Raw genomic sequence first — 11,456 nt, 5'->3', positions numbered from 1 at the left:
GGCCGAGGATAGCACCAAAACCAACACTACCAGCTGCATCGGTGAAGAGACCCAAAGTAGAATTGAAGATTGGGCGGGGTGGCTAAATGACAGCCCCATTAAAATGTTGTAAAAAAGAAGCCCAGATTTGTAATTCCTCTCTGACCTCCAGCAACAGCCTGGTCTGATGATGCTTCTCCCTCAGCACTGCCATAGCCCTGGCAATGGGTCAAGAAAGGGGGCGAGCCATGGGAATAATTCTTAAAGAGAAATTTAGTTGCCCCACCATCACCTGCAGCTGATGGAGCTGATGGAGTGTAACTTTCTTTTGTGGTAGGACTGTGTCAATAGAGCTTCTAAAGGGCACCGGCTTATCAAAGGGGAGGCGACACTCACCAGCCACAGTGTCTATCTTAATCCCGAAGAATGTAAGGCAGGTCGAGGGACCTGCTGTCTTGACTGGGGCTAGAGGAACACCAAACTCTTCAAACATGGTAGTCAAGGCCCGTAAAGCCCACAAACACCTCGCTGATCCAGGATGGCCCAATACCAGAAAATCATCTAAGTAATGAATCACATCCTTGTGACTAGTGCATTTGGTGAAAATCCATTGCAACATGGAACTAAACTGCTCAAAATAACTGCAGAACACACAACAACCCATTGGCATGCATTTATCGTAATTATAGGACCCTGCAAATTGGAAACCTAATAAATGGTAATCATCTGGATGTACTGGGAGAAGCCAAAAAGCTGATTCTATGTCAGTCTTAGCTAGAAGGGCGCCGCAGCGCAGGTCGCACAACTTCTCAAGAGCCTGATCCACTGTGGCATAACAAACCGAGCATAGTTGGAGGTCAATTGCTTCATTCACGGAAGACCCACGTGGGGCTGAAAGGTTATGGATTGGTCTGAATTGCCCGGGCTCTTTCTTAGGGACCACTCCCAAGGGGGAACAAACAAAATCACTGAACGGAGGAGAGGAGAAAGGGCCCACCAACCTGCCCATCCTTTCCTTCTCAACCTTCTTTGCAACCACTCCAGGATGTCTCCGGGCTGACAATAGATGAATGCAGTGAACGTTAGGGGACACCCCTAGGGCAGGGATCCTGAAACCAAAAGAGAAGCCTTTGTACAGTAAGTCTGTCATATCCTTATTTGGATACGACTGCAACCATGGGAGGAATTCATCAATCTGTATGGGCGATGGCAAAGCTAGTTCAGTTTGAGGGCTTACGCCCCTCCTTACCCGTCTCCTTGGATTTCTTGTTACATTTGATCTCTGGGTGAGAAGGGTGTCCACAGAAGGAAAAGTTAAATTTAAATTTGCAGGACCCCACTGGGCGTGAGCACATCTTTCTATTGAATGCCCAGCAAGAGCCTTTTTCTCATTTGAATATTGAGGGCAAAAAGAATGCTTCCCAGGCAGCTTACTATTCACGAATTCCAGCCATACATTTACCTCGGTCTGATCCCAGCCTAAATCTAGATCCTCAACCTTAGCCCACCTGAAGTCCCTATTGTATTCCAGCCATGCATTACCTCCATAAACATTAGGACTCGGAAGCCGCCAGCAGGCCCTTACCCCCAACACCGGTCATACACCATCCAACAAGACAATTTAGTTTGATGGAAGAAGTATTTATTTTTATATACTTTCATTAAAATCAGAGAAACAATTTATGCAAATCATCATATGCACATTACTCTATTAAAAACATTTCACTGCAAAATGAATATATACTGTTATAGATACTTTTTTCATTTGTAACCATAAATTATTTTTGACAGGATCCCTTCCTGTCCTGAACCTCCTTTGGACCACACAGGGACTGGTCGTCACCTGTATCCCTAGGGGGGGCGGTACCCCTGCTTCCTCTGTTCCTTGCCCCCATGCTCAGGGTTCTGCCCCCTCTCCAAACACCAATCAGCCAAGGGTGTACCGGGGCGGCCCAGGGCATGAGCCCCGTGACCACCCCAGTGATCTGGGCTCCCTACCCCCAATCAGGTGTGTCCATCCGCAGGTTGGTCCAGGACTTCAGGATCCTATCTCTGTTGTTATACCGGGGCCCCACCCTTGGGGTCCCCTCTGTTGCTTCCGGTTACTTTATTCTCTCTTCTTCCGCCACGAGGGCGACCAGGGCCCCAAGGTCCTTCGCCCTCCCCACAGAAAACAAACACTTGGCAAAGAACCACATATCAGCCATGAATTGGTCACTATCGGCGTCAGACAAATTAACCAAGTCCCTATGAAACATTTCCGGTCCTTTTAATTGTCTATGAGGGATGTTCAACAAACGGCCCGGACCAGGGCATAGTTTTGCCATCTCCACGTTAAGTCACCTAACTGACACATTGATTGTCCTCTGCTTTATTCCCGGGCCCCATTTTTTCCGCGGCACCCTGTGAGACCAGGCGATGGCTGCGTTGAGGGCGAAAAGAATGCTTCCCAGGCAGCTTACTATTCACGAATTCCAGCCATACATTTACCTCGGTCTGATCCCAGCCTAAATCTAGATCCTCAACCTTAGCCCACCTGAAGTCCCTATCGTATTCCAGCCATGCATTACCTCCATAAACATTAGGACTCGGAAGCCGCCAGCAGGCCCTTACCCCCAACACCGGTCATACACCATCCAACAAGACAATTTAGTTTGATGGAAGAAGTATTTATTTTTAAATACTTTCATTAAAATCAGAGAAACTATTTATGCAAATCATCATATGCACATTACTCTATTAAAAACATTTCACTGCAGAATTAAAATATACTGTTATAGATACTTTTTTCATTTGTAACCATAATTTATTTTTGACTGGATCCCTTCCTGTCCTGAACCTCCTTTGGACCACACAGGGACTGGTCGTCACCTGTATCCCTGGGGGGGGGGGGGGGGGGCGGTACCCCGGCTTCCTCTGTTCCTTGCCCCCATGCTCAGGGTTCCGCCCCCTTGTGTACCGGGGCGGCCCAGGGCATGAGCCCCGTGACCACCCCAGTGATCTGGGCTCCCTACCCCCAATCAGGTGTGTCCATCCGCAGGTTGGTCCAGGACTTCAGGATCCTATCTCTGTTGTTATACCGGGGCCCCACCCTTGGGGTCCCCTCTGTTGCTTCCGGTTACTTTATTCTCTCTTCTTCCACCACGAGGGCGACCAGGGCCCCAAGGTCCTTCGCCCTCCCCACAGAAAACAAACACTTGGCAAAGAACCACATATCAGCCATGAATTGGTCAGTACCGGCGTCAGACAAATTAACCAAGTCCCTATGAAACATTTCCGGTCCTTTTAATTGTCTATGAGGGATGTTCAACAAACGGCCCGGACCAGGGCATAGTTTTGCCATCTCCGCGTTAAGTCGCCTAACTGACACATTGATTGTCCTCTGCTTTATTCCCGGGCCCCATTTTTTCCACGGCACCCTGTGAGACCAGGCGATGGCTGCGTTAGGGAATTGCTTAGCTGGCTTCGTAATTTCTAAAAATATGGCCTCCCTGAGGGCATTCCGTCCTAAGTGTACCAGGTCGTTGCCTCCAAGGTGAATGATGATGAGGTCCGGGGACTGGAGCCCTGCACATCCACGAGCCAGATCTACCAGCTGCTGCAGCTGTTTAATTCCTTTGCCGCCAACCCCGCACCACCTGAAGGCCACGTCTAAGCTTGCCGCCGGATTCGGTTTACGGAGCTGCTGCAACCAGTATGCCGCCCGACGAACGAACGAACGAACGAATGAATGCCCCAGTACTCAAACCACACGAGGAGCCATCTACTGTAATAAAGGGAAAAATGCGTGAGAAATTATAATGATTTTTAAGATATCACAGATAACCACTGATTAGACCAGATCTGGCCTAATGTAATGCTTGTAACAGTTGGATGGCCATCTTCCAATGGCTTTCACCTCTGAGATGGGCAAGCCTGCCCCTGCTGCCAACGTAGCTGCGCCAATCCTGAATGAGTGAGGGGAGTAACCCCGAGGTTCTATGCCCGCTGCCATTAGTGTAATCTTCAGTACCTCTGTAAATTGGTAGCGCGACAGACAGTCCCCATTTGCATGTATGAATAGCGCAGTGGATTTCTCTAAAGGGCGCACCTTTAAGTATGCAGCTAGGTTGGCTACAGGACAGATAATTGACCCATGCGCTGCCCGGAGACCAATCCTTGCCCCCTTGCCTAACTGATCAGTTTTAGACTTACGCAGCTGTATGGTGGTAAAGTTTTTATTGATTATCACATCTGGCCACTGGAGACCCCCTGTGTGGATGTTCTTGGAAGTACCTATCATTTCCCCAATGCGGAAGGCCCCATAAAAAGCCACTGAAAAGGCCGCTGTGAATAAGGTAGCCTCAAAAGGTGACGATGTAACTAAGGTGACTGATCCCATCAATAGCAATGTGTCCAAACCCGTCCCTTCAGCTGAAGCCGGTGTTTTTATGGCGCTAACACCCTGTTCCATAACCTTAGCATGCTCTTTTTCCACTGCAGGATTCTGAGACAGCGAGCCCGGTGCCTGCCTGACACAGGGGCTAGAGGTCGTCACCAGTAATGAAGGAACATTACGCGCTGTCGCCAATGCCTCAACCTGGCGCTTAAGTTCTTGTACTGTATTCTGCAATGAATCACTAGCCCATGGGGTCGTGTGGGGTGGAGTTGAGGTTGGCACAGTAATATTGGCTAACTTCTGAGACACCGTCAACAAGGCTTGAGTTGTTGGGTCTTGAGATGCCCCTGGCAGGGCCATTGCCGCCTGCCCCTGCTCTGTGGTTGTGCCCGCCCCTGGTGCCACTCCCTGAATGGGGGGTAATGCTTGGGCGGGTAACTCCTTGGTGTGTGCTGCCAATGCCATAAAAGATCGCTGTATGTCAGCCAGCATAGCTTCCACCCCTCCCACCGGACCCGGGATAGACATCACCCCCCCCCCCGGTAGAGGCACAGGATTGTCCCCAGAGGGTGCAGCAGATGCAGGAATAGGGGCAACAATGGCGACTGAATCAACAATAGGAGGAGGGAGGCGGGGGGGGCAGAGACTGTTTGTGGCCTAGGTTGTTGGACTGCAGCGGCCTGCTTTTTATTCCTCAATTTAACTGGAGGAAATGCTGCACGCGGGGCTACATGCGTGCGGCGTGGGCGGGAAGGGTCTTCCCCACAGTCCTCACCATCTGAAGGGACAACCTCCCCATCTGAATCACCGTCCCCTAATTTTGCTAAGACCAATTTCAATAGTTGGGCCAACTCAGGATCGGTGCCCTTCCTCTTACCCACCCTCACCCTATTAGATGCCATAATGCAAAAGACAGGTGAAACAAGGTCCAAGCTGTGGCAAAGAACCTGCTAAAAGTAATTAACCTTAAAGAAAAAAAAATTGTTAAAACAACACCAACAGTAAGCTTGAAATCACAGCGGTTAACAGAACTATTCCACTGTTTCAACAGCAGGACAGATTCCTGCACAGCTCAGCGTTTTATTTTCAGGGTCTAACCCCACTTTAGCCATAGCAATAAATGCACAGCTTGTAACACCGGTTAGTCACGTAAAATTGCTTTCAATTAATACTAACAGGAAATTAACAAAATGACTGGTAGAACAATTTCCAAAAACATCTGCCTGTGGATTAGCTTGTTAATAACAGTGCCACCAACCATAAAATGCAACTACAAAATGACATTAAACAACCAATTGGTGCCCATACAATCGTGCTATGCAGTTGAGGTAAAAAGGGGCAGGGGTTAATACCCCTAGGATGCTGTTTAAATACACCAGTGAATAAATTACATGAAACTTGGCACCGTAGTTATACTGCTGGGCCAGCGAGTTAATTAACCAAAGGAGAAGGGGGGAACCCCTATCAGGTGAGAGCGCGCACAGCCACAATCACTCCTAAAAACAGAACCCAGACACCGTGCGCCCACTCACCTAATTTAAATTACCGAAGGAAAGGAGGAAACCCCTAGCAGGTGAGAGCGCACACAGAACAGTAACACTCCCAAAAATGGAGCCCCGACACCGTGCGCCCACTCACCTTAATTTTAAAATACAGCAGGAAAGGGGAAACCCCTAGTAGGTGAGAGCGCTCACAGACCAACAAACACTCCTAAAAACAGAGTCCAGCCTCCGTGCGCACACTCACCTGCAGAATGCCCAAAACACGCATCTGTATCACCGCTCCCCTGCGCCCAAAGACCTGACGAAGCCTGGATGAGTCGAAGTTCCCACGAAGTCAGCGTCAACAACAGGCCTGACCGTTCAGGCCGCCGCACCAGGAAGAAGAAGGCCGAGCCTTCTGGGAGGGCGCTTTTATGCTGCCCACTGGCTTGCGGCGGCCCAAACTGGTCCGGCACCATCGCCGTCCAAACGTCCTATATGCGGCGCTACTTCCGCTCGCACACCTCGCGAGGCGTGCGGGCGGAAGCCGCAGGCCAGCCCGCGCACAACTAGTGCGGGGGCCAGGCCCCCGGCGTCCCCGACCCCTAAAGGGCCGCACTCCCCCCATGTTGGGGGGGCGCTTTTCCAGATGGGCTTTCAATATCTTATTAGCATAGAAAATCATAGAGGTTGCCAAATCCGGTTTCTTTTCGAGCATGACAGACATATAAATATGAAACCCAAACAACAAATTTGTTATATTATCTTCAACTCTGGTTTTTTTGTCATTGATAGATGAGGCCTTCCCCTCCTTATTTTAAAATTCTTCCTCTCTTCTCTTAGCCCTTATGAGTGAAAAGATGTCAACAAAATCCCCTTTCCAAATGTTTTCTTTTATATCTGAAGGGACATGCGACGCAAGCCTTCCTGGCCGGGATAATAGAGCGTCTTGGCCGGTGCTCGTCAACAAACCAACACCCCCTGACTTATTTGTGTTGCTATCAGTGACCTTACCTTTGTCCACGTTGTTGGGGGTAGGGGACTGCATGCCCGGTGATGGGATGGCACCCGAGGCTGCGGTTCCAGTAGCCACTGGCCCATCAATGTGCGCTGCAGTAATTGCGAGATCTGGCTCTTGAGTTCCGCTAATGTATTCTTTAAAGTATCTGTAGGGGTATCAAGGCTAGACAATAGCTGTACTGCTGACAGAAACACCTGCGCAGTCGCATCTTGAGTAGGTGCCTGAGCAGTGGAGGGCGTGGGAAGGGGTGCACTGCCCTGTGCTTGGAAGGCAGGAGTAAGAACCGATTGCGCTGTGGTCTGCCCCACTTGCGTGGCAGAGGGTGTTGTTAAAGTTGACACAGCCTGCCGTATATCAGTTAAAATGGACATGACCACCTGATCGAGCACAGGAACTTCCCTCACTTCTACCGGGAATACCTCCACAGTAGTGGGTTGAGACTAGGCCCTCCCCAAATTATCCCCCCTTGATGACTGGGTAATGAGGGAACAGCAGAAACCTGCTGCACCGCAGTCTTAGACCCCTCCATAGGAATGTTTGGAACCCGTTTCCTGACTCTGCGCTTTACAGGGGGGAATGCAGCGTGGGGGGACATCACAGCGCCTAGAGCGGTCACCCTCTGTCCCATTGTTTTCCCTATCTGATGCAGAGTCCTCACTGTCAGATTCTCCTTCCCCTAATTTGGCCAAGACTAATTTTAACAATTGTGACAATTCTGGATCCTTCCTTTTTCTCTTTCCGACCTTACTGGGACTACAAGCCATGACCACCAATGCACTTCAAAAGTGCTACAAAATTGAATTAATTATGCACAGACCACTCTTATGTCTCTATAACGTGCAAACAATATGTAAAAACGTGTTCCTACTTTTGTCCTTCCCCGCAAATATACACTTACCCCAGATCCTGAAGAGCATTCCTGGCCCAGACCGGGCCGACGTTGTTTGCACAAAAGACAATGCTGGTGGGCCGCCCAGCCAGATCAGGAAGGTAGGGGAGGGGCACTTTAAATCAATAGGTAGGGTGGGTATGCAATCAAGTAATGGGCTGAATGGAAAAGCTCAGATAGGGCCTCCTACAATGCCCCCGATCGATAAATGCCAAAAAAAGGGGAGCAGAAAGGCACCAAGGAAGGCTCTCCTGTAATGCCTCCTCACAGTACCCTGGAACAGGGGGAGAACGTCGAGGCTATACAGGGGGTGGTGGGAGGGGGGCTCCGGCTAGGCCCTCCAAGCAGCCACAAGAACGGGCCCGAGCAGCGTGCGTGCTGCAAATTGCGATGTCCTCAATGCAGCGTGAAAAATGCCGAGTGCTGCGGGCCCCAGGGGGGCAGAGGATCCAGGCCCCTGATGCGGCGTGAAAGTGTGCAGAGATGAACACTTGCTCCGTCGCGCTGCCGTCGTTCCTGGCGCCGCGACCGCCGACACTGCATCAATGAAAAGGCCGGGCCCTTTCTGGGGGGGTGTAGGAGGCTGGCCTGGCTTGTAGTGAGTGCCAAGGGGTACTTACACCTTGCACCAGGTCCAGGTATCCCTTATTAGTGTAGAGGGGTGTCTAGCAGCTTAGGCTGATAGAAAAGGTAGTTTAGCAGAGCAGCTTAGGCTGAACTAGGAGACATGCAAAGCTCCTACTATACCACTGGTGTCATATGCACAATATCATAAGAAAACACAATACACAGATATACTAAAAATAAAGGTACTTTATTTTTATGACAATATGCCAAAAGTATCTCAGTGAGTACCCTCAGTATGAGGATAGCAAATATACACAAGATATATGTACACAATACCAAAAATATGCAGTAATAGCAATAGAAAGCAATGCAAGCAATGTACAGTCACAATAGATTGCAATGAGAGCACATAGGTATAGGGGCAACACAAACCATATACTCCAAAAGTGGAATGCGAATCACAAATGGACCCCAAACCTATGTGACCTTGTAGAGGGTCGCTGGGACTGTAAGAAAACAGTGAGGGTTAGAAAAATAGCCCACCCCAAGACCCTGAAAAGTAGGTGCAAAGTGCACCTAAGTTCCCCAGAGAGCACAGAAGTCGTGATAGGGGAATTCTGCAAGGAAGACCAACACCAGCAATGCAACAACGATGGATTTCCAGATGAGAGTACCTGTGGAACAAGGGGACCAAGTCCAAAAGTCACGATCAAGTCGGGAGTGGGCAGATGCCCAGGAAATGCCAACTGTGGGTGCAAAGAAGCTGCCACCGGATGGTAGAAGCTGTGGATTCTGCAAGAACGAAGAGGACTAGGAACTTCCCCTTTGGAGAATGGATGGCCCACGTCGTGAAGAAGCTTGCAGAGGTGTTTCCGTGCAGAAAGACCGCAAACAAGCCTTGCTAGCTGCAAGGGTCGCGGTTAGGGTTTTTGGATGCTGCTGTGGCCCAGGAGGGACCAGGATGTCGCCAATTGCATGAGGAGACAGAGGGGGCGCCCAGCCAAGACAAGGAACCCACTCAGAAGCAAGCAGCACCCGCAGAAGTGCCAGAATAGGCACTATGAAGAAGAGTGAACCGGAGTTCACCCGAAGTCACAAAAGAAGGTCCCACGACACCGGAGGACAACTCAGGAGGTCGTGCACTGCAGGTTAGAGTGTCGGGGACCCAGGCTTGGCTGTGCACAAAGGAAATCCTGGAAGAGTGCACAGGAGCCGGAGCAGCTGCAAATCACGTGGTACCCAGCAATGCAGTCTAGCGTGGGGAGGCAAGGACTTACCTCCACCAAACTTGGACTGAAGAGTCACTGGACTGTGGGAGTCACTTGGACAGAGTTGCTGAGTTCCAGGGACCACGCTCGTCATGCTGAGAGGGGACCCAGAGGACCGGTGATGCAGTCTTTTGGTGCCTGCGGTTGCAGGGGGAAGATTCCGTCAACCCACGGGAGATTTCTTCAGAGCTTCTAGTGCAGAGAGGAGGCAGACTACCCCCACAGCATGCACCACCAGGAAAACAGTCGAGAAGGCGGCAGGGTCAGCAATACAAGGTTGCAGTAGTCGTCTTTGCTGCTTTGTTGCGGTTTTGCAGGCTTCCAGCGCGGTCAGCAGTCGATTCCTTGGCAGAAGGTGAAGAGAGAGATGCAGAGGAACTCTGATGAGCTCTTGCATTCGTTATCTAAAGAATTCCTCAAAGCAGAGACCCTAAATAGCCAGAAAAGGAGGTTTGGCTACTTAGGAGAGAGGATAGGCTAGCAACACCTGGAGGAGCCTATCAGAAGGAGTCTCTGACGTCAACTGCTGGCCCTGGCCACTCAGAGCAGTCCAGTGTGCCAGCAGCACCTCTGTTTCCAAGATGGCAGAGGTCTGGAGCACACTGGAGGAGCTCTGGGCACCTCCCAGGGGAGGTGCAGGTCAGGGGAGTGGTCACTCCCCTTTCCTTTGTCCAGTTTCGCTCCAGAGCAGGGCTGGGGGATCCCTGAACCGGTGTAGACTGGCTTATGCAGAAATGGGCACCATCTGTGCCCATGAAAGCATTTCCAGGGGCTGGGGGAGGCTACTCCTCCCCAGCCCTGACACCTTATTCCAAAGGGAGAGGGTGTAACACCCTCTCTCTGAGGAAGTTCTTTGTCCTACCTTCCTGGGCCAAGCCTGGCTGGACCCCAGGAGGGCAGAAACCTGTCTGAGGGGTTGGCAGCAGCAGCAGCAGCTGCAGTGAAACCCCGGGAAAGGTAGTTTGGCAGTACCCAGGTCTGTGCTAGAGACCCGTGGGATCATGGGATTGTCTCACCAATGCCAGGATGGCATTGGGGGGGGCAATTCCATGATCTTAGACATGTTACATGGCCATATTCGGAGTTACCATTGTGAAGCTATACATAGGTAGTGACCTATGTATAGTGAAGCGTGTAATGGTGTCCCCGCACTCACAAAGTCCGGGGAATTTGCCCTGAACAATGTGGGGGCACCTTGGCTAGTGCCAGGGTGCCCACACACTAAGTAACTTAGCACCCAAAGTTTACCAGGTAAAGGTTAGACTTATAGGTGACTAATAAGTTACTTAAGTGCAGTGGTAAATGGCTGTGAAATAACGTGGACGTTATTTCACTCAGGCTGCAATGGCAGGCCTGTGTAAGAATTGTCAGAGCTCCCCATGGGTGGCAAAAGAAATGCTGCAGCCCATAGGGATCTCCTGGAACCCCAATACCCTGGGTACCTCAGTACCATATACTAGGGAATTATAAGGGTGTTCCAGTATGCCAATGTAAATTGGTGAAATTGGTCACTAGCCTGTTAGTGACAATTTGGAAAGAAATGAGAGAGCATAACCACTGAGGTTCTGGATAGCAGAGCCTCAGTGAGACAGTTAGTCATAACACAGGTAACACATACAGCGCACACTTATGAGCACTGGGGCCCTGGCTGGCAGGGTCCCAGTGACACATACAACTAAAACAACATATATACAGTGAAATATGGGGGTAACCTGCCAGGCAAGATGGTACTTTCCTACAGGGGTGCACTTAAATACTCCCCCATCGGATGCGCGCCATCGGCCGGACCTGGAAATGACGTGGCCCTATTGCACGCACTTCCGCCCTCTCACCTCGTGAGGTGAAAGGGCGGAAGTGGCCAAGGCCAGCCCCA

This window comes from Pleurodeles waltl, chromosome 12, assembly GCF_031143425.1.
Source record: "Pleurodeles waltl isolate 20211129_DDA chromosome 12, aPleWal1.hap1.20221129, whole genome shotgun sequence".
NCBI classification, from domain to species: Eukaryota; Metazoa; Chordata; class Amphibia; order Caudata; family Salamandridae; genus Pleurodeles; species Pleurodeles waltl.
The sequence above is the reverse complement of the archived record's forward strand: the minus strand, read 5'-3'. Positions refer to the sequence as shown.